Source organism: Crocodylus siamensis, chromosome 1, assembly GCF_052110815.1.
Source record: "Crocodylus siamensis isolate JL-2025a chromosome 1, ASM5211081v1, whole genome shotgun sequence".
Lineage (NCBI taxonomy): Eukaryota > Metazoa > Chordata > Crocodylia > Crocodylidae > Crocodylus > Crocodylus siamensis.
This window is the reverse complement of record NC_143395.1, coordinates 316,322,620-316,350,561: the sequence shown is the minus strand read 5'-3', so window position 1 is coordinate 316,350,561 and position 27,942 is coordinate 316,322,620. Positions and strand designations below refer to the sequence as shown.

The 27,942-nt window shown below is 46.6% G+C and overlaps 1 protein-coding gene across 4 annotated transcripts in view; it reads right to left on the bottom strand.

The window, feature by feature from the left end:
• NALCN (sodium leak channel, non-selective) overlaps positions 1 to 27,942 on the bottom strand; it is a 486,033-nt gene that overhangs the window by 310,601 nt on the left and 147,490 nt on the right. The gene's annotated exons all lie outside the window — the stretch shown is intronic.

Here is a 27,942-nt window from a genome sequence, read left to right as displayed (position 1 = left end):
TATGGACTCTTTTCAGACCAAGGCTTTGCCAATGCGCTTTAGCTAAACCCAGTGCCTCCAAAGACAGAATTTGGCCTACTACATAATTTCAGTAGCATGTGAGCTAATTTTCATTAAAAACTGTGATGATCTTTCAACATTTGATGGAAGAGATGAGCTTGAATTTCTTTGCTATTAATAAAATAAGTATGGGCTAGGCAAGCAAAGACATACAACAAACACATGGATAAGGTAGTTATACGCAAGGGTTTACTCGAATGCACTTAGAGACTAAAAAGTGCAGATACTCACAATAGCCACTTTGATTTAAATGTGTTACAGATTTCATGATTTTTTTTCAGAAGCAGTTTTAAACTAAAAAAATGACTAAATCTGGAGGAAGAGGGTAGAAAGGACACTTGTGGGTTTTTTGTCTGTAAGGAAACCTATATTACATTAAATTACATTGCTAAACATTATTTAATGATTCATTTTCAATTATAAAAGAACTACAGATTTGGGGAGCCCAAAGCATCCTCAAGTCTGCAGCCATTCTTTGCAAGCTGGCCCTTCATCAAATGTTGAAATTTTCAGGCTACTGGCAGTTTTCTGATACCATTTTGATGGAAAGGGAATTTAATGGGTGAAAATAAAGAAAAAAAGCAAAGCAATGTAAGAGCCAAGTTCTAAAATTCATGCTCTAGCCCAGTTGCACTCAAACTCCAGCCCACAGACTGAATCCAGCCATGGCAATTTACGATGACACTGCTCCTCTGCCACTAAATTTCTGGATGCATGGGAAGCCCTGTGGTTTAGATGACATTGCCCTACATGCCACAGAACCCCCAGGCTGCACACCATGTGCACATGCAGCACCTCTTTGCACATGTGTGTATGAGGTGCCCCACTTCACCTTCCACCCCCCAGCTACAGGCTCTGCCACTGAACCTGTCTGCTGCATAAGCACTCTGGGCGACTAGGTCCACTGCAGCCATGAGGCTGAGGGATGCAGCAGAAGCTGGAGGATGCAGGGGGAGCCCCAAGACCATGGCTGATGCTGCAACCAGAATTATATGGACTATGACAGCTGGGTAGGAGCTGGGAGGCAGGGTACCAGTTGGATAGTTCTGCTGTAGATGGTTGGAGCACCTCCTCTCAGCTCTTCCTCATCCTCCCTAGAGGTATCACTAGTTCAGGGTTTTGTGTCTCTACTGTGTCACTTGTTCTGGGAGTGTTTGAATGTTGCTGTAGCTATGATGCTCCAAGAAATGCCCAAGATTCAAGGGGTTTTTTGTGGTATAGTTTTTTGGACCCACTGTATAAGTATATATCATTTATTGGATCTACTGTAGCCATATGACAATGAGCAAGAATTCAATAGAAGATTTCACTAAAATAAACAAAAAAACCTTGCCACTTGTTTTGGTGGTATTTTCTAAGAGCTGTTTCACCTTCCTTCAGAACTCTCTTATGTTTATGAATGTAAAAAGTAAGTCTGGAAAAAATACCTGTCTTCTTATTTTATGCCACTCCAAACTTAGACCGCAGACTGAAACTCAAAGACCTTTCAGCACTTGCTTCTACAGAAAATAAGTTTCTGATCTTTATTGTTATGTCTATGTTCTGTCTGGGGGAATCACAGCTACAGAAATACAAAGAATGATGGAGATTCACTTATAGCCATAACACAACTTCCATTTAAATTGAAAAGAGTTTTTGCCTCTTCTTGCTAGGAATGACTTTAGCCCCTAGAGATTCTCCTGTGTCTTTTTCATCAGTCAGCCATATGCCTAGTACTAAAAAGGCCAGTTTGCTAAACACAAACAAGCAGGCAGTGATAGGTACAAAAGCCTGTACTATCTCAAATATAGGGAAAAGAAAGACAAATAAATGCCATGATTCCTTCAGGTTTACTCCATCTCTCCTTGTTAATGAGTCCTTAACAGTGCAATTATGTTAGGTACTTTGACAAGATAAATGTTTAGACCTGGATGTTGAGGGCTTGAGCAACGGTTTGGAGTAGGCCACCTCTTGAGGTCCATTTCAACCCCATTTTTCTAGGATTCTGTAACACCTGAAGAGTTGGAACCAACTAGCTTCTTCCTTCTACTGACCTGGGTCCAGCCAGTGAAGCATGTAAGAGGTGCATATGTTTTTAAGAAAAAGAATTGTCATATTAACACACCCTAATTATGTTGCTAAATTTGTGCCTGAGAGCCCAAATTATTATAAAGAATGCTATAAAACATTTACTTCTCCATTTGAAGCCAATCCTACAACACTTAATTCTGCATTAGAAAGGTAGTTCCTAACTAATGTGACCGTAATGCTTCCAGGATCTGAACTGGCTCATTTAGAACCAGCTGGAGTATTTCTAGCCATTTTTCCTTTTCTATACTTAGATGGTAAATTTCCTAGGAGAAAGGACTATCTTTTGATCATGTGTCTGCAGGGCTTAGTTTATCACTGGTCTTAAGTCCTACTGCAATAGTATAAAATGATCCTGTAATGGGTTTCATGCAGACAGACTTCTGCCCTTTCCAGAGACCATGCAAGTCAGAGGGGCCCATTCACAAGGAATACATTACTGGCAAAAGATTAACATTTTTGGCTTGGATAATATTGGTATTGCTTGTCAGAACCTTCTTGAACATGGGTTTTACCAGCAAACAGTCAAGAGGTGCAAAGTGCAAGAGTCTAAGGTTATTTATAAAAAAGTCATTAACAACACAGAGACAATGAGACATGTCTACTAATCCCTGAATATAAAATGCAGACATTCAGAAGTCAGAATATCAGAATGATAAATATTATTTATAGGCACTTGTTTACTAGCACAGGTCTGGAAACTCCAGCATTTAATGTTTTCTATCCAAAGCTACTAAGAAATTATTCAAGTCTAACCTTTAGTCCCATTTTTTATTTACCACAATAATTTAGATTGTGTCCATTTTACTCTCATGAGTTCCTTAACAAAGGGCGTGTCTATACATGATGATTTAAGGCACATTAGCTGTTTTTAAGGTGCATTAAGGGCACAGGTCTACATGTGCGAGCCCTTAGTGTGCCTTAAAAATGGTGATCTTAGGCTATTCGCGCCTAAATTTGATACCTGTTTTTGCAAATAGCTAAAGCACCTTAATGCACATGTAGATACACTAAGGCACATTAATACTGTGTATATAGACAGACTTAGGACTAACTTTAGTCCCAAGTAGGTTTGCACACTGCGTTAATGCATCTTAGCGCATGCATATGTAGACATGTGCTTAAATTGCTTCAATGCTCATTAGGCAAATGTGAATTAAGTTTAGGTATGTGTAAAAGCATGCGTAGACAAGCCCAAAGAGTATCTAGGTCAGGAATCAGAAAACTCTTAACAGTGTATTTTTTTCCTGGATTGAGCTACCGTACTAATATGACATTGTAAAAAGGAATCTTTTCTGGAAACAACTTCTCACCTATTAATGTTTCTTTCTGCTATGTCTGCTAGTGATGGATGAGTCTTGTTCCACTGAGAATCAAGGCACTCACAGAACTGCAGTAATTGGGTCTGCCTGGGAAAGAACTCACCCCAACTAGCACCCTCCAAGGTGACTGGCTTGGTGATAAACTAGTCAACGAATGAACTGGATCTTCATCTGTTTTACAATCAGAAGTGGCTCTTTTTCTTCCCAATTACAAAACAAATAGCACACTTCACAAGATTGTGATATATGCAACTCATTTTCTATTTATTTTTCTGAAAAGAAGAGCAACACTGACAGAGTCTTGGAAGAAAATGTCTTGTGGCATTATACCATCACATCCTGATGTATCCCAGGTTGCTTTTGGTAGCATTGAAGTGATATTGTTGCTGTGATCATCCACTAGACATGCAAGATGCAAGGATTCTTGTGGGTAATATCTTTCATTGAACCAACTATATTGTTGGTGTAGACATACACAAGTTTTTGAGTATCACAGTATTCTTCCTTAAGCCTCTGGGGATACTGTAATAGCTGTAAGCTTGCCTATGTCTATATCAAAGATACAGCTGGTCCAATAAAAGATATCACATGCAACAATTCTTACCTAAGTTGTTTTTGACATCTGAAGACATTATTAATGGATGTCTGCATATGCCACAAAAATATTTCCTATTTAATGCTGGATGGGTGAAAATTGAGGTAGGGAACATGTTTTCTTTACTTCTACAGATTTTGGCCATTTTTTTGATCTTATCTCCTGATGAATTATGGCATAAGTGCCAAAAAAGACTTCAGTAAAATAGAGGCAGGTTATATACATTGACAAGAAAAACAAACAAACAGAAGCCAACTTGAAAATGTTAGGAAAAATGTACGAAACATTCATTTCCTAAAGTGAAATAGATAAAATGGGAGTGACCCAAGTACAATCTACTTCAAATTACGACACTGGATATTACAACAAGTTATGGATAAGCCTGGAATCTTCATGGAAGGCTTATTCACTCGCAGCTGTTTGGAATCCAAAATTCAAAAAATAATTTGAGAATTCATAAAAGAATTGTTCAATTTATTGTCACAAACTTGATTAAATATAGTGGAACAAAACAAAGCTGTTAAAGAGTTGTAAGATTTACAAAAAAAGGGAATCTATTAAAAGTTGCTAACTAGATAACTAAAATTAGTCATTAGTCATTATCAATTAAAAAGTCACCAAGAAAATTTGTAAAACAGAACGGTTGTTATGCAAAGTATTTATATCAGATGTATTGGGCCATCTGCCATGATAAGGCAACCCAATGAATGGATAAAAATGTGTAATTAACCCAATTAAAATATTTAATGTTCAACTGTGGCACTAAAGTACAAATATAACTTTTTGTCAGAATTGGTGGTGGTGTTCCTGAGAGCCATTTAAAGGCTGCCACCAGAACAAATATGCACTCTTATCTTACAGTATATTAAACTACAAAGTAATACAGCACTTAACATTGTTAATGACAATGCCAAAAAACAAGCTGTTAACAATCTAAACGTTCAAAGCTGTTTGAAGTGGAGATAGAAAAAGGGATCACAGTAAGTGATACAAAGTTAAATACCATCAAATGGATTCCTTATTAAAAAGAACATTTCTTAACTTCCATCTGATAACTTCATTTAGCATGATTTTGAAGCTCTCAGGAAGGAGTGGGGAAAAGAAAGGACCCTACCTACCTAGTTTGCCATGAGGCATATTAGGAAGCAATGTAGAACTACAGAGGGCCCATGCACATAATTCAAGGGAACTGGCAGATAGAAAGAAACTTATTGTGGGTATTAAGAGTGGAATGACCTGGTCAGTTCAAAGTATGAGAGAGACCAACCTTTTTCAACTCTCTGCACAACTGGTCCCTCATATATGGAATGTGTTGCAAATATAAATATGTACCACCCTAATTCAGGAAGTGAAGGCAACTTTTCTATAAAAAGGAAATCTGAGTTAAAGCCTGGCTGTGGACCTATCAGCACCTCTTGTTTTGTCTTGTGAATGAGTCGACTAGTCTCGTTGTTCTGCCCAGTTGGAAGATCTCCTCGGTGATACAAGGTGCTCACTGTACAGACTACACACACCGAACTCGCCTGCCACGTCTTTGATGATTCCCTGGTTCAGTTGGACCGTCTGGCACATGCACGTCCAAAAATGAGACCTTGTGTCCACCGGACCCAGAGCAGTTGAGGGCTCCTCCACCCCTACACCCTCGCCCGTGCCTCCGCGTAGGAACCGTTCCACCACTCAGTCTTCTAATCAAAATCTCACCGGAATACTGAAGGGAAATGCAAATGCAGCTCCTGCCTGGAGTTGCCGTATCTGGAGCCCCAGCTCCTACCCAGAGTGGGGTTCTACTCTTCCCTCTGGGGCCTTCCCCGAATGGGTGTCTTCAGCCCTCCCTCTGGGCACGCCTGGGGCCTTACCACAACGGGCTCACTGCTAACAGTCCATCCGCCCCTTGTCCTCAGGGTTCTCCTCCGCCTTGCTCCCGCCGGAGCCAGATGCTCCTGGACATTGCGGTCCACCCCTGCAAGCTCTGGGTGACTGCCTCTGATTCCCGCTCCTCACTGGAGTCTTACCCCTGCTCCAGAACGTTGCGGCCTCGGGTGGCGCGTATCCACCCCTCTGCGGGCTCACTGGTGTCCGCCCATTGAACCGGCACTTCTGGTTTCACCACCCCAGCCTCTCATTCCGGCGATGCTTTTGAGCCGGCCTCTCTAGCCACACACCTGCAACAGGTAAGTGTTTGCCACGCCTTCCGGAGCAGAGACGGGTGCGTTCCTGTAGGGAGCCTGGCCCAGTGAGCCCCGGAGCCCGGTGGTTTGTCTGCCCCTGCACATATCTATACTTACCCTTCTAAATTCAAAGCTTTGCTACAGCAAGGCAGTTACACATGCGACTACAACGAGATTACTCATATGCTTAAAGTTGGGCATGTGCTTAAAGTTCTTTCTGAATCAAGGCCTATGGAGAAAGCACTTTTTCCCCAATATTATTCTGACTTAGCAGATGTCAGGCTATCTAAATGCCAAGATGAAAATATTTAGGGTTATGTTTAGATCAAGTTTAAGTAGCTGTTTAAAAAAAGAAAATTCAAGGTAGAAAAGATTAATATCTATTTGGGTGAGAGAAAAGGTTACGTTTGTCCAAATGCATTCAGAAATAAATGATTCCGGCCAGAAGGGTGGGAAAGACTGGCAAATATAGAATATATTGTACACATAAATAAAACCATGCATTCATTGCCATTAACCAATTCAACATAAAATGACTTTAGATTCACACGTGCACATTCTCGCAGAAACTGAGGGTGGAAGAAGAAGGGAATTTAAAAGTGTTTAAAATTCTTCAGTAAGTTTTACTTTTGTGTTTAGAGGAGGTGTTGATCATTTTCTTTTAAATAGTCGGGTAGGTAAAGATAATGAGGAAGCAAAATGTTGCTTCATATTGTGTTGTACTTCCCTGCAAACAAATGTTTTGAAAAAAAATATAAGCTCATGTCAAGCTTGAAAACTGATGTCAACCTTTTAAACAGTCAAGATTTCTACTTTTGTGGACTTTCTAAAACTTCCATTTGCATTATCAAAAACAAAAATCTCTTTCATCCACAAAAAGGCGTAAATGTACAATAAATTATAGGTTTCAGTATGGAAAAGGAGTTGTAATAAAGTGGCTCACTTTACACTAAGTACTCATATGACTTGTACTTTATAGAATGTAAAAGTGCAATCAGGAGGAAAAGTAAATCTCTATTAGCCAGACACTGTAATAAACCATGCCTTCTTCAATACAGATATTTCTTTAAATTTTTAAGTTGCAAACATTAGCCTCAGGGGGCATGGAAAAAATCTTTGATTCAATATGTTTTCTTTCTGTAAGAGAAATTATTATAATAAAGGTTAAAAATCCATTAGTTTTCATGCATAGCTAGGGAAAAAGGACGGATGACATTTTCCCCAATGTGCATGTGAAGCAAATCATGAACAATATTACTGAAAGAAAAAAAAATGAAAAGACAGAAGCATGTATCTGATACCTCTGCTCAAGAGAACAGACGAGAAACTTTTGGCACTGGAAGTATGTATGTTTGACTGTAAACCAAACCTACATGTTAAATACATGAGGAATTGTTGAGAAATATTACAGTATGAACATTTAATGGAGAAGAGAAAATTAAGGTCTCATTCCCTGTGTCTAATGCAGGACTGCAATTATTTTCCATAGTTACTTATATTCCCTAAAATGTGTGGCACTCTTCTGACTTTCACCGTGCTCAGTGGTACAAATCTTGTCAAGCCACAGTCACTTAAGCTACTGCTAACATTTTAGGAAAACTGAGAAACAAGGGAAAATGAAGTTCTTCAGGTCATACAGGAAAATCTGCAGGAGAACTGAGAGTGGAACTCTGTTCCCTTCATCCAATGCCTTTACCATAAGACTATTAATATTGCAGGCAGGGGGACAAAATGCTCAACCCAGCAGGTAGCTTCTGTCTTTGATTTCTATGATTATGTTTCATAACTTACAGCTGCCATCAATATTGTTAGAAACAAAAAACAACAGGTAAAATCCATTTGTCCATTAGTTTGCAGCTACCACCTCTGAAAAGATGGCTATCATGTCTTCCAGGTGCTTATGCCAGCCATGTTGGGTCAAATCTACTTTTTCCTAGAGTTTCCTATTCTTCCCATGTTGTATGAACCTGCTGGAAAAGAAAATTAATGGGAGGGCCTCTCCTCATTACTCTTTGGATGATTTTTTGCCAGTCAGACCTCCAGTGTGATGAGAAGTCCCTTGTTACATTCCCTGCCATATATTTCCCTTTCAAAACAATAGGTCAAGTATTTTTGGCCATGTTCATTTGTAAGATTGCTATTATGACCATATCCAGTACTTGTCCTTCCTTATCTGTCTTCTTTTAGACTTGAGTACACTGCAACATGTACTTTGTAAATACAGTTTAGTAGTTTTGTCTTGTAAAACAATTTACTTATATGGATCATTCTTATGTCCCTACAGCAAAGTGCATCTGTCTCCTTTTTATCAGATTTGCGGGCATTTGGTTGAAAAAACTCTGACTGGAACTGAATCCTCTTTTGTTTTGTATCTTCAAAATCAGAAAGTATTTGACACCCCGGATTGCCACTGAACTGCAAATAACTACTATTCCAAGTCATGGAAATTTCAATATGAGTGTGTTCCAATTCAACAGAGCAACCTTTGGCTTTCAAATATCCAGTGGACCTCAGTGACTCCTTGCAACATGAGAAGTGTGTCTCAGTGCATGTATCAAATTTTGAAGGCTCATCTTCCCAAGGTCTAGATGTATCCACAGAATGATTAGGATGGCTTTGATAGATCTTTATAAAGATTTCATTATACTAGTAGTAGAGTATTCTATCATACTGTGTAGTTGGAAAAAATACAAGGTATTTCAAGTGTGTATAGAGGAAAGTTTGGTTTTGTCATTTTTCATTTTAAAATGGGTTAATCAAATGAAAATTTACCATTACAAACACAAAAAGTTGTTTGTTGTTAGTAGTAAATACTTCAGTCTCCAGTTAGTAGATCACTAGTCTCTGTAATTTAGTGATAGCCACTAGGTGGTGATCATGCACCTTGTGCACATCTGGAATGTCAGTTAGGAAGCTGTAGTTGTAGCAGCGACTCTGCCTGCTTCCCACTTTAAGCTAAGGCATTGTTACTGTAATGACTGATTTTGATTCCCATTTCTATGCCCAAAGGCAGTCCCTGCTGGAGTGGGGGAGGGACAAGTGGGAGGGAGGGGGAAGTGCTACTGAGCACCAGAGGGGAAGGAGCACCCAGAGCTAGGTGGCAGGTAGGGGAGTTATACCACCTCTAGAACTCAGGTTTCCTTCAAATGCATTCTTTTTTAATTACACTTTATACAGACTTCTCCCTATAGAACTTACAGGTTTTGGGAAAGATTACATCCATAAAGAAGATGTCACTGTGTGGTCTGGCTCCTTTTTAATTTAGTTTATAGATTTTCCATTGCAAGCAGTTTCTAGGTGCTCCTTCCCCTGCAGTGCTCAGTAGCACCTCCCCTTCCTCCCACTTGGCTCTCTCCCTCTCCAGCAGGGGCTGCTTCTGAGCATAGGAATGGGACCTGCTCATTGCTGCTGTCTCCAGCGGATCTGCAGGCAAGAGGACCCCATAGCTGCTCCTGCCCTATCCTACCAGGGGCTGCATTGAGTGTGTTGCTCAACCAGCAACAGGTGGGTTCCCCCTTATAGTATCTGCTCCTTACCTGTTCCTCCAAGTGATTGACTGACTCCAGAATTTTGTAAAAGAGGGTGCAGGTGCAGCAACCGGCACTTCAGTAGGAGCTGCAACCCCACTCCCAACTTCCCCTTACTGGAGTGGGCAGACCATGCTGCCATGAGAGTAGCACCGAGGGAGTTTTGGTGCCAGCACTACCTTCCTTCTCCTACATGTTCAGGGGCACCTTGACCCCATCTCATCCCCTCCTCCCTCACCTGCCATGGTCCCCTCTGTCTCTGGCTCAGCCAGGGGTGGGAGGAGCTCAAGAGCCACCCATACCTCACTTCAGCCAGACTGTGTGGAGAAAAGGCCTCAGCCGGGGACAGTGGCCATAGCAGACAGGAGGCTCCCCCTCCCCACATCTGATTCCGGGCTTGTAGGAAACACCTTGGAGGATTGCTGCTGTCCCTAGCAAAGCCTAGAACCCATGCCAGTGGTGTACTGGGGGTCTCTGGTGCCTGGGGGCCAATGCCTGTATTGGCACACCCCTGGGGACAATCTGAGCAGGATGCAGAACCCCTCTCCTACCCCATGGGGAAACTGACATCATGGCACACCAGGAGAGGGGCAGCAGCCTGAATTTCTGGTTGTAACAGATAAAGAAATGTACAAGATGCTAGGTGCAAGCATGGACCACACACCAAACGCGGGAGGCGCCACAGCCTCTCGGCCCAGCCGGCACCCCCCACCTCACAGGCCGACACACAGGGGCCATGGCCCCCTCCTGCCTGTCCCCCCGTTGGTATGCCACTGCCCCATGCAGCCCAGCTGGAGTGAGATAGAAGCAGCTTTGGAGCTCCCTCTGCAGCCAAGGGCAGTGGCAGGAGGGGAAGGTGGGGTAATAGGAGTGTAGGGAATGTGAGCACAGGGGCTAATGGAGAAGGTGCTGGGAGTGGGGCTAAGTTTTTACCTGCTTCAGGGACTTAAAACAAGTCCTGGGTGGCTGCTCCTGTGATCTGAAAGGGGGACATAACCATGCTACTGCACTGCCTCAGCATCAACCCTGCCTGCAGCCACAGAGTATAGATTATCTCCTTGCTCTCTATAAATCACCCTTCAGATGTGTGAATACTCCCAAATACTCCCTCCTCCTCCTCTTTTCCAGATAAAATAACCCTAGTTCTTTCAACCCTTCCATGACAGTCTTACTTCTGAGGCCTGTACTCATCTTTGTTGCTCTGCACTGGGCTCTTTCCAATCTGTCCACATCCCTCTTGAAGTAAGCGTGCCAAAACTGGACACAGTGCTCCAGGTGAGGTCTCACCGAGTGCTGAATAGAGCAGAAGAATCACTTCCCTTGATTTGCAAGTGACATTTCTGTTAATACAGTCCAGGATGCTGTTGGCTTTTCTTTTTTTTTTGGCAACGAGAGCATGTTGCTGGCTCATATTGAGCCTATGCTCTACTGCAGTGGCCAGCAGCAAACTTTTCAGGCCATGAGTCAGAATAGTTGAACTCCAGTCTAAACAGGCTGGGTGGCTCTGGCAGCCCATCAGTGCTGGGGGTCTTTCCCTGTGCCTGTGCTGTGTCCCAGAAACTAAGAGCTGTGCCTGTGTTGCTGCCACTTGTGTCCTGCTCCCTGGCTCGGGTGCAAACACAGTTTCTAGACAGTGAAGAACTGCACTGGGGCCAGGCTGCTGGAAGTCATATCCATGCTGCCACCTCTTCCTACCCCTCTTTTACCTCCCAGCTGTGACATGAATGCGATAGTGGGAAACTCTCCTGCGGCTGGACAGAGTCTATCTGGAAGTTGAGTGCATGTTGGTGAGGGTGGGGGATAGTGGCAGTCAGGAGAAGCAGCAGCAGCATGGGCACAGCTCCTTGCTGATTCGCCCCCATGGGGGGTGATTTCATAGATTTCATAGACATCAGGGCTGGAAGGACCTCAGGAGATCATCGAGTCCAGCCCCCTGCCCAAAGGGCAGGAAGTCAGCTGGGGTCATAGGATCCCAGCAAGATAAGCATCCAATTTACTCTTGAAGGTGTTCAATGTAGGTGCTTGAACCACCTCCGCTGGCAGACTGTTCCAGACCTTGGGGGCTCGGACAGTAAAGAAATTCTTCCTTATGTCCAGCCTGAAACGGTCTTGCAGGAGTTTGTGACCGTTCAACCTGGTCATCCCTTGGGGCGCTCTGGTGAACAAACGTTCCCCCAGATCCTGGTGGTCACCCCTGATAAACTTATAGGTGGCCATCAGATCACCCCTGAACCTACGCTTTTCTAGGCTAAAGAGTCCCATGTCTCTCAGCCTATCATCGTAAGCTCTGTTTTCCTGACCTCTGATCATGCGCGTGGCTCTCCTCTGTTAAACAGTATGCGTCCAAGGACAGAACCTTGAGGGACCCCACTGGTCACAGGGCACCACAATGAGTGACTGCCATCAATTACAACCCTCTGGGTCTGACCACAGAGCCAATTTCCCAGCCAGCAGATCATGGTGGAGCCAAGGACACAACTGGCCAGTTTGGCCAAGAGGTGATCATGGGATACCAGATCAAAAGCTTTTTTGAAGTCAAGATATATGACATCAATCTCTTCTCCCTCATCCAGGTGATAGGTCACCTGGTCGTAGAAGGAAATGAGATTGGTCAAACAAGACCTACCCGCAACAAACCCGTGCTGGCTATCCCTTAGGATGTTAGCCTGGGCCAGTCCATAAAGGATGGCCTCCTTAATAAACTTTTCTAAGATCTTCCCCAGGATACAAGTCAGGCTAATGGGCCTGTAGTTAGCCGGATCCACTCTCCTCTCTTTCTTGAAGATCGGCACCACATTGGCCTTCTTCCAGTCTTTGGGCACTACACCAGAGTGCAAGGACTTTTTGTTGTCCTTGAAGCTAGTTGGAGTTCAGTTGCAGCCTTGGCTTTCCTGGTTTGCTCCCTGCAGGACTGGACCAGTGCAGAATAATCCTCCTTGGAGGTGTATCCCATCCTCCATCCTTTGTAGACTTTCCCTTTTAGCCGTAGGAGGTCCGCTAGGTCCCTGGAGAGCCAGAAGGACTGCCGTGCCTTCTTGCTGCCTTTCTTCCATGTTGGAATAGATTTGGCTTGTGCATTGAGGATCGCTTCCTTGAGAAGCAACCACTCATCTTGAACTCCCATCTCCTGGGGTCATGGTCCCTTAGGGCCTGACCGACTAGCCTCTTGAGCTTGTCAAAGTCAGCTTTTCTGAAGTCAAGAACTTCTGTGTTGCTGACTGACTTGCCAGCTTTATGGCGGATGGTCAAGGTGATCAGCTCGTGGTCGCTGTCACCCAGCTTCCCATCAATCACTAGGTCGCCAATTACGTCATCCCCCATTGCCAGTACCAGTTTGAGTAGCGCTTTGCCTCTCGTTGGCCCAAAGACTTCTTGAGTCAGGTAGAGGTCATCCACGCATGACAGAAAGCTTTGCGACTGCTTAGATTTTGCTGAGTGATCTTCCCATGAGATGTCTGGGTAATTGAAGTCACCCATGACAACCAAGGTCCTGGAGCAAGCTGCCTCAGTCAGTTCCCGGGTGAACTCCTGCTCAAGCTCAGGACTTTGAGTGGGAGGTCTGTAGTAGACTCCCACCATTGTGTCCCCTGTGCCGTATTCCCCATGAATTTTTACCCAGAGGGTCTCTAGCTGTCCATGCTGGTCGCCAACATCAGCTTGCAGGGACATGTAGCTTTCCTTCACATAGAAAGCTACACCTCTGCCCCTTTTGTCAACACGATCCCTCCTGTACAGGGTATAGCCCTCTATACCCGTGGCCCAGTCATGGGTGGAGTCCCACCAGGTCTCCGTTATCCCAATTACGTCATAATTCTTTGCACTGAGCAGGAGGATGAGCTCCTCCTGCTTGTTGCCCAGGCTCATGGCATTAGTGTACAGGCAGGCAAGTGTCCCCTTGGGGCAAGGCTGGGGCAGGGGTGGGCTCCCTTAAGTGCCTTGGTCTGCTGGCTTTGCAAGGGTTGCTCAGCGGGCCAGCAGTGGCAGTAGTCCCCCCATCCTCCAGCAGGCTTAGTTTAAAGCCCGGTGTAGCAGGTCAGTCAGCCTGGCTGAGAAGAGCCTCCCCCCCAGGGGGGAGAGGTGGAGGCCATCTCTCCCCAGCAGCTCACTGCCTCTCTCACCTAAGAGCGGGCTGTGGTCATGGAAGCCAAAGCCTTCCCGATGACACCAGCTCCACAGTCTTTGGTTCACTACGTGGATCCTCCTCTCCCTGCTCAGCCCATAGCCCAAGACTGGGAGGATTGACGAAAATACCACCTGAGCTCCCAGACCCCTAAGCCCTGTAGCACCTCATGACCTGGCTGGGGGTGCTCCGAGCTGTCATTGGTGCCCACATGAATGAGCATGGGATAGTCGTCTGTGGGCCAGAGGAGCTCTGGGATCCTCTCCTCAATGTCTCGGATGCGGGCCCCCGGGAAGCAGCAGACTTCCCGGGCTAAGGGGTCGGGGTGGCAGATTGCTCCCTCAGTCCCCCGCAGGATGGAATCTCCCACAACAAACACCTTTCATTTTGTCTTGGGGAGAGCGGGGGCAGTAGCTGTGGTGAGCATGGGTAAACACAGACATGGGCACAAGCATAATCTTCCAGCTCTGCAGGCTGGATCCAGTGGGTCCAGGAGCCAGATTTGGCCCACAAGCTGTATGCTGCTGACTTCTGGTCTACTAGAACCTCCTAGGATGCATACTGCAGCCCAGAAACCTAGGTGGTCATTGCCAGCTTGTAATTCCTGCTCCTTCCCCTTCTCAAAGATGGGTACTATATTTGCCCTTTTTCTATCATGTGAGACCTCACTTGACTTGCGTGAGTTCTCAAAGACCATAGGCAGTGGCTCTGAAATTACTGCAGACAATTCCTTCTGTACAATTCTGTACTGCAGACAATTCATTCTAGACAGTATTCTATCTGCCCCTGCAAACTTGAAAAATCAATCATTTGATGAATTTAAACTACCTTACTCCATAAACATTTGGTAAATAAGTTCATTATTTTCAGCCATTTACTACATTATATGAATGAATGAATGAATGAATAGTAGCTTTTGGATTGTTACCAGCAATCCATAACAGTTGGTATAGATATTTGCTATTCACGTTTCCTGCCATAATACTGGTCTCGTAAGTCATATGAAAATTATTTGTTTCTTGATTCAATACTTAAGCTTTATAACTTCATAAATAAAGCGGTTTTGGGAATAACTGCACAAGGTTTTCAAAAAGACCCTGCACTTACAGTGAGAATATTGATGTGTAGTTGTTCACAGGAATAATTGTGACACTTCTGCTTTCTGTGAATATTCTTGTAAATAAAACCTCTCTTCCCTAAACATTCAGAAATAATCACCTTAGGAGATTGTGAATAAGATGGTTTTATTTACATAAATCTTAACTAATCTTCTTTTTGTGTATTCTCATAATTCTTGTACTAATATCCTCTCATATACCTATTATATTAGTCTTTTGGAGTGACAGCTTTGAAAGTCTTATCGGCAACTGAGGAAAGACAAAGAACAGTTGAACTGTGAATTGTTCACAACTTACATTCCACCATCTGGTACCTTTGGAGAACCTTGTAAAGAATTTAGAATACAGGGATTTTATCTCTACAAATACCACACACAGCACATGGGCTGTAGCAAAACTAATTTGGCAAAAAAGGCTTATGCACATAACTTTCTAAGTCTGTAACAACTGCTTCCATATATATATTTTTTAAAAAAATAAAAGTAGAATATCTTTCTATCAACTGAAATGCATTACCAAAAGAAAAAAAAATAGTAAAGAATAAACCCAATTCATTACAACATCAAACTGCCAGTTAGGCTCCAGAGCGGCAAGAAATGTGCAGGTGAAAGCCCGCTGCGCCCCCACTCCCCCGAAGCCCACAGACACCCCCCAGCAGCCGTGGAGCACCCTGCCAACCCCTAGCACAGCCGGAGGCAAGCAGGGCCCATGGTGTGAAGGGGTTAAACCCTCTCTGAGTGGGAGGCAGCGGCTGCATGGAGCTGGGCCGGGTCAAGCCCCGCTCAGGCCCCTACTTTGCCCAGCCCCCCAGGGAGTCACGTGACCGAAGCTGCACAAACAGGCATGCTTGTCTGCTGGTGCGTGAGTTAGCATGGAGTTCACGCAGGAGGGTACGGGGGAGGACCCGAGACCCTGCCTGCGAACCCCCCAGGGTAGACAGACCCAGCCATAGCCAGCCTAACACAGGCATGACACGGATGGGCACGTGCTGCACCCCAAGGCTCCCCTCAGGCTCTGCCGCCCCCCTGGGCACCTCAGAGACCGCAACCCAGATGGAGCCCATGGTTCTGGGCTCCATGTAGACAGAGCCTCTAGCTCTCGGCTGTGCAGGCTGCCTGTCCCTTTTTCAGGCTCTGGGGCCCGGGAGCAGGGCCACCTCCCCGTGTGGGGTCTGCTCCCTTTTGGGGTCTCTGGTGCACCAGCTGGAGGAGTTCCAGGCCACAGTCCAGAAACTGCGTGCCATCAGGGACTGTGAGCAGAAGATCGACTCTTACTGCCAGGCCCTTCTCCCTCGGGAGCTGGAGGTAGACCACCGTCTCCCTCCAGGACAAAGGAGGACTCCGGGACCTCCCACTCTGTCCAGTCTGTCCATTTAGGGGCATGGACAAAGGTGGTTAAGGGCCCTAAGGCCCGCCGCACCAAGGCCCCTTCCCCGCCGGAGCTTAGCAACAGGTATGCACCTCTTGCAGCTCCAGCAGAGCCTGCTGAGTTCCCAGCTCCCACAGGCAACACAGGCTCAACTGCAGCTACCGTTCCCGCTCTCCTCAAGACAAAACGTAAGGTGTTTGTTGTGGGAGACTCCATCCTGAGGGGACTGAGGGAGCAATCTGCCACCCCGACCCCTTAGTCCGGGAAGTCTGCTGCTTCCCCGGGGCCCGCATCTAGAACATTGCAGAGAAGATCCCAAAGCTCCTCCAGCCCACAGACCACTATCCTATGCTCCTTATTCACGTGGGCACCAATGACATGGCTCGGAGCGCTCCCAGCCTGGTCATGAGGTGCTACAGGGATTTGGGAGCAGGGCTAAATGGTCTGGGGGCACAGGTGGTGTTCTCGTCGATCCTCCCAGTCTCGGGCTATGGGAGAGGAGGATCCACGTAGTCAACCAAAGACTGTGGCGCTGGTGTCATCGGGAAGGCTTTGGCTTCCATGATCACATTCTTTGGCGAGAAAGACAGTGAGCTGCTGGGAAGGGATGGCTCCACCTCTCTCCCCAGGGGAGGAGGCTCTTCTCAGCCAGACTAGCTGACCTGCTCCACCAGGCTTTAAACTAAGCCCATTGGGAGATGGGGGGACTACCGCCACTGCTGGCCTGCTGAGCAACCCTTGCAAAGCCAGCGGGCTAAGGCACTTAAGGGATCCCACCCTTGCCCCAGCCCTGGTACAATCTGTGGGCAAGGCAAGAGCCCCCAAGGGCACAAATGCCAGGAGCTTGGGGAATAATCAGGAGCAGCTTGTCCTCCTGCTCAATGCAAATAATTATGATGTCATAGGGATAATGGAGACCTGGTGGGACTCCACCCATCACTGGACCGCGGGTATAGAGGGCTATATCCTGTACAGGAGGCATCGTGTAGATAAAAGGGGCTGGGGTGTAGCTCTCTATGTCAAGGAAAGCTACATGTCCCTGCAAGCTGATATTGGCGACCAGGGTGAATGACTGGAGACCCTCTGGGTTAAAATCCGTGGGGAACATGGCACAGGGGACACAACAGTGGGAGTCTACTACAGACCTCCCACTCAAAGTCCTAGGCTCGACCAGGAGTTCGCCCAGGAACTGGCTGAGGCCGCATGCTCCAGGACCATGGTTGTTATGGGTGACTTTAATTACCCGGACATCTCGTGGGAGCATCACTCAGCAAAATCTGAGCAGTCACAAAGCTTCCTCTCGTGTGTGGATGACCTCTAACTGACTGAAGAAGTCTATGGGCCAACGAGAGGCAAAGCGCTGCTCAACATGGTAGTGGCTACAGGGGATGACCTAATTGGCGACCTAGTGATCAATGGGAAGCTGGGTGACAGCGACCATGAGCTGATCACCTTGACCATCCGCCATAAAACTGGCAAGTCAGTCAGCAACACGGAAGTCCTTGACTTCAGAAAAGCCGACTTTGACAAGCTCAGGAGGCTTGTCAGTCAGGCCCTAAGGGACCATGACCCCAGGGAGAGGGGAGTTCAAGAAGAGTGTTTGCTCATCAAAGGAGAAATCCTCAATGCACAAGCTAAGTCTATTCCATCTCGGAGGAAAGGCAGCAAAAGGCAACAGCAGCCCCCCTGGCTCTCTAGGGACCTAGCAGACCTCCTGAGGCTAAAAAGAAAAGCCTACAAAGGATGGAGGACAGGATGATTCACCTCCAAGGAGGATTATTCTGCACTGGTCCGGTCCTGCAGGGAGCAAACTAGGAAAGCCAAGGCTGCAACTGAACTCCAACTAGCTTCAAGCATCACGGACAATAAAAAGTCCTTTTTCAGATACTTGGGGAGCCAGAGAAAAAGCAAGGGCAACATTGGACCCCTGCTGAACCAGATGGGGCAACTGACAACTGACGCTCAGGAAAAAGCTAACCTATTAAATGGGTACTTTGCATCAGTCTTTCATCAGTCCCATGGGACGCCCATGCCTGCTACTGGACAGGGAGGTCTGGGTGAGGGAGATCCCCTGCCCTCCATAAATGCTGACCTCGTGAAGGAACATCTTGGGAAGATGGATACCTTCAAGTCAGCCGGCCCTGACAATCTACACCCCAGGGTACTCAAGGAGCTGGTAAACATCATAGCCCAGCACGGGTTTGTTGCAGGTAGGTCTTGCTTGACCAATCTCATTTCCTTCTATGACCAGGTGACCTATCACCTGGACAAGGGAGAAAAGATTGATGTCATATATCTTGACTTCAAAAAAGCCTTCAATCTGGTATCCCATGATCACCTCTTGGCACACCTGGCCAATTGTGGCTTTGGGTCCACCATGATCTGCTGGGTGAGAAATTGGCTCCATAGTCGGACCCAGACAGTAGTAATTAATGGCAGTCACTCATCATGGTGTCCTGTGACCAGTGGAGTCCCCCAAAGCTCTGTCCTTCGACCCATATTGTTCAACATCTTCATTAATGATATGGACATTGGAGTCAGGAGCGGACTGGCCAAGTTCACCAATGATGCCAAACTTTGGGGCAAAGCATCCATACCGGAAGACAGGCGGGTGATCCAGGCTGACCTGGACAGGCTCAGCAAATGGGTGGATGAGAACCTGATGGTGTTTAACACCGAAAAATGCAAAGTTCTCCACCTTGGGAGGAAAAACCTGCAGCATCCTTATAGGCTCGGCAGTGCTATGCTGGCTAGCACTATGGAAGAAAGAGACTTGGGGGTTATCACTGACCACAAGATGAACATGAGCCTGCAATGCGATGCTGCGGCTAGTAAAGCGATCAAAATGCTGGCTTGCATCCATAGATCAAATTTGCATCCTCAAGCAAATCCCGGGACGTCATTCTCCCCTTGTACTCAGCTGTGGTGAGGCTGCAGCTGGAGTACTGCGTCCAGTTTTGGGCTCCACAATTCAAAAAGGATGTGGAGAAGCCTGAGAGAGTCCAGAGAAGAGCCATGTGCATGATCAGAGGTCAGGAAAACAGAACTTACAATGACAGGCTAAGAGTCATGGGGCTCTTTAGCCTGGAAAAGTGCAGGCTCAGGGGTGATCTGATCTGATCTGAACCTACAAGTTTATCAAGGGTGACCACCACGATTCGGGGGATCGTTTGTTCACCAGAGCGCCCCAAGCGATGATGAGGTCGAATTGTCATAAACTACTGCGAGACTCTTTTAGGCTGGACATAAGGAAGAATTTCTTTACTGTTCAAGCCCCCAAGGTCTGGAACAGCCTGCCATCGGAGATGGTTCAAGTATCTACATTCAACACCTTCAAAGCAAATTGGATGCTTATGTTGCTGGGATCCTATGACCCCAGCTGACTTCCTGCCCTTTGGGCAGAGGGCTGGACTCGATGATTTTCCGAGGTCCATTCCAGCCCTAATGTCTATGAAATCTATGAAGCTGTAGCATTGAAGGACAGGTTTACTGACAAACAGCTACTGTTAGGCAGACTGTCCAGGTGGCCTTCACTTAACTGCTACAGGTTACTGGGTAGTTTTAAAATGTGCCTTCATCCATCTATGCATTTACTGGCTTCCACAGAGTGGAAGCCACTAAACCAACACCAAAGACTGTCATGGCTGGTGAACTAACTGGACCGTTGATCCCTCCTAGCCTGTTCAAGAGCACAAGGTCTCAGACTTCAAGATGTCACCTCCCCCAGGGATGAAATTTAATTTCCTCATTCTTATTTGCTTAGAAATAGTATTTAAAGGTCTGTTTTTTGGGAACTGACCTACAGGTATAGATATATGCATATATGTAAGGGCTCCTACCCTGGGGGACTTTAAGACAAGGCTAGACAACCACCTTGCTGGGGTCATTTGACCCCAGTACTCTTTCATGCCATGGCAGAGGGTCAGACTTGATGATCTGATCAGGTCCCTTCTGACCCTACTAACTATGAAACTATGATGCTGGGAAGCAGGGGTTAATGGGCTTTTAAAGAACTTGGGAGATGCACACAGAACTTCTCATGGCCCTGAAAACAGACAGGCTATCTAGCACAACAAGGCCAATGGATGGACACAGCCTGAGAATTGAGGGGGGCATGCCATAACACATGATCACAGTCTTCAAGGGAGACAGGTTGTCTAACACAACAAGGACATATAGTCCAGAAAACAACCTAGGAACCAAGGAAGTATGTATGATACTGTCCCATAACACAAGATAAGTGACACCGCAACAAGGCCCCAGAGCAGAGGGGGGCCTAAGTCCCGGTTTTGGGAAAACAGAACAAATTAGAAGGCCTGGAAGGCTACATGGACATGTGACCAGAGAGAGACAACCAACCAGAGGTAGCCATGGATGAAGAGTTATCAGGAGTTATCAAGTGAGAAGGAGAATACAAAAAGCAGAGGCTTAAGATTGACAAAAGGTCCCTCTCTGTTCCTTCTCATTGCTCTCCCTTTGTCCTGTGCCTCCTTCTCTTTGTTGAGAGGGGTCCCCGTCCCCATCCCCTAGGAAGGGTCCCTGAGGCCACCACGGACCAAGGGCATACCAGCAGCCCATCTCATGCACCCCACTGGAGGGGGCTGTGGGCCTTGGCATCCCACCTACAGACTTCTGACATCTGACACCTGGACAGAGCCTCAGGAGTGGAGCCTGCATCCTGACAAGATGTACTTTGACTCTGAAGACAGCCCTAGGATTGTTAGATATATAATTTTTTGTATTATTGGGTTTTTTTGTTATTACTCTGTATCAGTAAATTCACCTATTATCAAATAGGTGAATAAATAGGTGTTGTGGTTGGTCTGAAGGTTGTGTCCGCCTAGGACAAAGGTATAAGGGCTGGGTGTAAATCCAACAATTCTAAGACCATGACTTGAGCTTCAGTTCCCATATGCAAGCTTGAATTCAAACTCAGTAGCTGCAGTTCCAGTCCATCAAGGAAGAATTAATAAATAGTTTCTATGAATCATACTTCTTTAAGCAAACAATTATTTTACTTAGAAGCAAGTCATTTCAGAACACAGATCGTAAAAGAGGCTGTTTCCCTACCTGTCTTCTCTTGAGTCTTACAATCCTTTGGAACCTGGAGAGGCCTCAGCTGCTTTCAGGCATTTTTGCAAGACCTGCGTCATAGTAAACATGCCCATCTTTCTCACTGGGAATAACACACCCATCACATCAACCTACTTTTCACAGTTTGTTTTAATTATTTAGTATCCCATTAATCTCTAGGGGCACATCCCCATGAGTGGAAAAGTGCATTCCTAGGGACAATTAGCAGTAGCACATGTTTTTGCTGCTGCTAGTTGTCCATGGGGAATGCCCCAGCACGCGCACTCTGGCATATGGCAAGTTGTCCCAAGTGGGGTAAGGAAAACTAGGCCAGCACCTGGGCTGACCCCAGCAGCTTTACCTGGGATTCTGAGGGCCTCCTGGGCCTCCCACAGCAGCAGCAGCAGCAGCAGCAACAATTTGGGCACGTTGAGCCTGGCTGGAAGCTGGAGCATGGCTCTGGCTGGCCAGGCTCTGGTTTCAGGCAGCATATGCTGCCGCCACCATGTGCATCACCCCACTTTTTTCTAGAGCGGGTTTTATTGACACCAGAATCTCCCACTGTCAAAAGAACCCACTGTTCCATGAATTAGTAGCATGGTGAACACCTGCAGGTGTGGCGTGTGCAGTTTGCAGTGCTGCAGGTGGTTCTGCAATGACACAAACTGCATGTGCGCACTCATGGGGACATGCCCTAGGGTTTCCTAGGGTTCCATCTTTAGAAAAAAACAGGTGTCATTTTAGGCGTGAGTTTAGGACATGATCTTGTAACTGCCCTCTCAGGGCAGAATCCTGTTTCACTTTACAGCTAGGGACAAGCATTAAACATAAACTAGTTTAAGTGATCAGAACCTGGTTTAAATCTGTAACAGAACAGATGTTCAATTTGAAAATGGCTGAAACTCATTTGAGATAAACCTGGTTGAACTGACCTACAAGTTTGGTTGAATTAACCTAGAATTGAAGCTATTTTGGTTAAAACTGGTTTATGCAATGTCAGTCCCAGACCCCTTGCTGGTTTAAAATAAACCAGCCACCCCTAGCATCACGGCATGCTCTCTGGGCTGGGTGGAGCTGGCTCCTCCCCTGTTCCCTGGCTGCAGCTCTGGCAGAGACTTGCAGGCACAGAGCATCTGCCTGGCTTCTCTCTTCTAAGTAGGGATTATTTCCCCCACCCCTCTGCTTTACACGGACATCTCAGCATTAGCTAGGAGACCACATGCTAGCTACCATCTGTGCTGTGGGAGATGAAAAAGGCAGACTGGCTTTTTGGAGCTAAACAACAGGTAGCTTAATGTCCTTCTTTGAAAAAGGCGTTTAAGAACAGCTGTTTAAGAATAGCTCCATTAGTTAGTGGAGAGTGGCTTTGTTTTCTTAATGGGTTGATAAACACTGAGTTGGTGGTGAGAAACATCCCCTTCTGGGCTGTTCAGAGGTGAGCGGGGGTGGGGGGGAAATCAGAGCATCCTGACTAGGCCTGACCACACCCCATCTCATCTCAGCCCTGTGGAAGGGAGGGGAGGGCTGCTCTAGAGCCCTCTGACTTCTAGCCTGAGCCACTGCAGGCATGTACCTGAATTTCCTCAGTCCAGAGAGAATGTCTGTCTGGTTACCAATTGGTTCAGTCTAGCCAGGTTAGACTAACTTGCAAAGATTGAATCAATTCAGGCTCATGTTTTTTGAATGTCTGTCCCTAGCCTACATGCCCAAGTGGCACTTACCCAGCTGAGAAACTAGCATTTTTGGCATTTATACCCAGTTTGTGATTCTATCCCACCTGTAATAAAGCTGTGTAGTGTCCACACATCTACTGTGTGTGATCAGCAGGCTGCACTCCGGCTGGGCTGGCACCTAGCTCTGTATTCATACATCTGAGCTTAAATCCTGAGATTGTGGACCAGCAAAAACCAGGCAGAGAATAGGATAGACCACAATTTAGCCCAATAGCCTACAACTCAGGAAATCATCCCAAGAAGTATGTCCCAGGGATGCAGGGCTGGTCAAAGGGGAAGCCTCAGCCAGAGGCAGACCCCAGGGGGAAGGAAAACTAGAAAGAAGCCTACCTGTTGCAGGAGTCCAGGGTGGAGAGGAGGCCCATGTGGTTTATCAGCTGCGCTTATCTTCAGCTGAAGCTGGGTGACGTCAGGAAGAGACGTCACCTGGCAAAGATAAAAACCGGCCCTGTAAGTGCGAGTGGGGGCGCGAGGAGTGTAGGAGCAGTGGCGGGGAACTGCTGTGCGAAGCACGCCCAGCCGCCATGTGCAACAGCTGCGGTGGCGGTAGGAGGAGCTGTGGAGGATCTTCGCACCGGAGAAGGCCTGCGAAAATCAAATGAGCTGGCAGGGAGGCCGGCAGCAGCGGCAGCAGAGGGAGCCACAGAGGATCTTCATGCTGGGGAAGACCAGCAAAGATCACAGGAGCTGGCAGGGAGGCTGGCAGTAGCAGCAGCAGAAGACTGCGGAACATCTTCGTGCCGGGGAAGACTGGAGAAGATTAAGGGAGCTGGTAGCAAAGCCAATAGCAGCCGTAGGCGTGGGGGAAAATCCCTGCGCCAGGAGAGTCCTGTGGGGAATGGCAGGGGAGCAGCAGGTGCCACAGTTTAGGGAAGAGGCGGATCCTGGAGGGGATCACATAGACCCCAGCCAGGGCTAAAGCATGTACCCCAGCACAGGGGACGCGCCGGCCTAGGGGTGAAGGGGGCATGGGGCTTCTTCCCCCCTGTGGGTCCCCCTCTTTGCTTTGCTTTTCCTTTTGCCTCTCACTTGTAGCATTCCCTTTTTTTTTCAGAGTTTTCTTTTGGGTTTTGTTACACCAGGGCTCCTGCAGTGCAGGGCTTCTCTAGGGTGAGCATCCACCGTGAAGCGCATGAGATGTTGAGAGGGACAGTGCTGAAGATCAAGCATCCCCATGCCCTCCGGCTTTGGCAAGAGTCCAGGGGCTGGCCTGTAAAGTGGGACGAGGGAACTGGGGAGGACATCTACAGGGGCCAGTTGAAAAGATCCTGAGGCCCATCTCACTGGTGGTGCATGGCTGGGGTGTAGGGGAGGTTGGAGCCCCGTAGGCATCTGCCGAGACCCATGACAACTCTGGAAGCATCCTCTGAGGGGACCCCCTCCACTGAAAATCCATCCAAAGTTGAGGGAGGTGAGTTTGGGGGTCACCCTGAGAGTCATTGAGGAATCCTCCGGGGTCTACATGAGAGTCCCAGGCTAGTTAGTCCAGTGGCCCGGGCAAAGGCAGCACGGGATTGTGTCATTGAACGGAGGCAGGCACAAAGTAGAAGACCCAAATCTCTCCAGCTTCCGAAGTGGGGTGGATGCAGGGCACAGGTTAGGCATTTTCCAGTCCCTTCACCAGAGCTTCTTTGGATGATGAGCCAATGTACCTTGCATTTACTATTCATTGAATGAAATGGGGAACAACTGTCGCATTGGTTCCCTGGGAACTGAGCATCCCCTCACTTCTAGAGTAGCCTCTCCTTATTTCTGGTCTCATATATCCTCATCTCTTTGTTGTCCAGGGGTCTACCTTCCAAAGGACTGCTGGAGAATGGACTGTATATTGCCATCCTCCCTAGGCTGGTGGTTAGAAGCCAGAGATGCTGGTTTAAATGCTCACTGAGTAACAGGGACCTAGAATCTGGGTCCCCCACTTCTTGGGCAAGTGCCCTAGCCACTGTTCTCTTGGGATAAAACATGGGAGGCACTGCTGCTAACTAGCACTCACTAGTCACAGGCTTTCTCAAGGCTATAATTTTTTGATTTACACTTGCCCAGGGTATGCAGGTATGGGGCCTTGTACCTGCTTGGCTAGGGTGAAGCCTAGGGCCTAAACTCAGCAGTCATGTGAATGCTTATGCCTCTATACATTGTGGAACAGAACTGCAAACTGTGTGTAAATGCCAAAAATGGACAAGTGACATTGCTGAGAATATTATCAAAAATTAATTTTAGATGAATGCATGAGTGAGTGAATGAATATGGTATCAAGCGTACCCAGTCTACTGAGAAAGCAGCCTTGAGAAGAATAAACAAACCATCTAGAAGAAGATGAGGAGTAAACAGACACCTTGTCTCGTCTCAGGATGTTGTAAATCAAAGTAACTCCTTACCAGCCATCTTACTACCTGCATATCTAAGCCATGAGGCAGATGACTAGAGCCAGCTCAACAGCAACAAGGTGACTGGCTAAGCGGGTTGTCAGGGGCACTGCAGCAAAGTCTGCCTAAACTAAGTATAAAAGGACAGTGAAGACCAGGCCCTGACAATACTGTATGCCATTCACATCAACTTGGGAGAAAACTACCAGCGTCCCTCCTATAAGCTCACTGTGTCAAGAGGCACCAGGACTAGCCATTGTGACTGAACTGGAGCACCAGTGGATTAGCCTGTGTGCATATATGTGAGTACAAATGATTTTAGATACACCATTGCTCTCTGTGTGTCACTCACATAGACCTACTTGGTCTATGTGTGTCACTCAGTAAAGACCTTGGTTGCTGAACCCGTGCATTGGTCTTTTGTCCAACAACATTGAGCCATGTAAATAAACTAGGATTCCATCCTAAGTGCTGATCAAGAGGTTACTGACCTAGCGTGCTTACACAAGTTACATTTTTTGTGTAATTGGGCCCCTAAAAGTGCTCCACAGCAGTGATGTAACCCACGTGCACAGCTGCAGAGTACTTTTAAAATGGCCTGTTACATCAAAAATTAACCCTAGTCAAATGAGGTATGAGATGAAGATGCTGTAAAGTGGAGTGCTTTGGAGAACTTGTGTTCCCTTGAGTATTAATTATGCATACTTTTTGGGGCTGGGCTGCTGTTCATGCTGGAGGGCATCAGCCTATCCACACCTCCGGGGCTGTCAGTGGGGGAAGGAGGAGGAGCAGGAGGGAGCAGCATGGAGCTGACACCTGGGCTTGGCCTGGCTGGAGCAGCTGTGGGGGGTGGGGTGGAACAGAGCCCCCTCACCTCATGTATCCACCCTGCCCCTCCAGGTATCCCAGCTCGGGTACTGGGAGAAGATGGGCCAGGTCCACAAGGCAAAGGTTTCCACTCCATCCTGCCCTCCCCCCCAGCTCCACCTGCTGCCTGGGCCTCTTGACAGTGGCAGCAACAGCTGCTGGCTTGGCTTCACAGTGGCTAGAGCTGGAGTGGGGGGAGGTGGAAAGGAGCCCCCTTGCCTTGTAGATCTGGCTTGTCTCCCCCCAGTGCCCACTTGGGTAGCTGGGAGGGGGCCTGTGAGGCAAAGGGGTTCTGTTCCAGCCTGTTCCCCTACTCCAGTTCTGGTCAGGCACAGCCTAGCCAGCAGCTGCATGCTGCTCCCTCTTCCTCTCCCTCCCCCACTTGCAGCCCTGGACCTGGTGGGCAGTGGGGCATCCCAACACCCTCCTCAGGCTGCTGGAGCACCCCCGCCTGCTAACCAGGCCCAGTGCAGGTAGGCTTCATTCCCCAACACACAAACATCTGTTGACTTGGGGAGTTAGGGCTCTTAACTCATAGCACTGAGTTAGAGCGCAGCCCCTAAATATTTGTAGGCACCCCTAGAGTCCTGTTTTCCCCACATGTATTTGTCAAGAAGTAATTTATCTAGAGCCATTGTGTGGCTTTTGTGCTTGGTTTTCCACCATTCAAGTTAAGCTAAATTAACACATACCTCTAAGAAAATCTGATAATATACAGTATAACTGTACATGAACTTTACCTCATGTCCCAGATAACCTTAAACACTTATAAAGTTATTATATCAGTATGGTTAGATCACTTTATAGCAGCTCCAGGTCTGCCACAGAATGAACAGTTATTTGAAATAACTTTACATCATACACTGTAGTTCCAACATAGTCCTTTTACTGTACTGAGGAATTCTGTAAAAACCATATTTCTAGAAAGGGATTATAACAAAGGCAGACAAGATCCTATTTCAGTACTGCAAAACCAGTGAAAATGTTACATTTAAAAGGTTTATAAGTTCAAAGTATTCCTAGCCTCTTTGCCTTATGCCTGTCTTATAAAGGCTATGGTATCTCTTTTTCAGTGGAAAAAGCACCTCCATCTGTTGAACAAATCTCTCATATAGCTACCTGGCAATCTTTGGACTTATTCATTAAGCATTACACTCTAGACCTAGCAACTTCAGCTGTTATGCCACTTTCAAATGTTAAGTCCTGAGGGCAAAATCCTCCTGTCAGATCTGCAGGGTAGATTTGAGACTCAGCATAAATAGGAACTTATTTCACTGGTGAGAACATTGCAAATATTCCTACTCTGGAAATGTCCTTATCCAAGCACAGCTTCACACCTATCAATCATCACAATTAGTCCAGACACCTTTTTATTTTTTTTGGTTTAGACCAATATGCAGTATGTTTTCCGTTGTGCTCTTAAACTGTGTTACCACTCCAGGTCCTGGAATAAGTAAAGTGGTATTAATTTGGGTTAGTACCCTGGACATGATTACAATCTGTCTCACAGAAAATTAAAACTGAATATATATTGTCTTAATCAGAAGACCATACACTG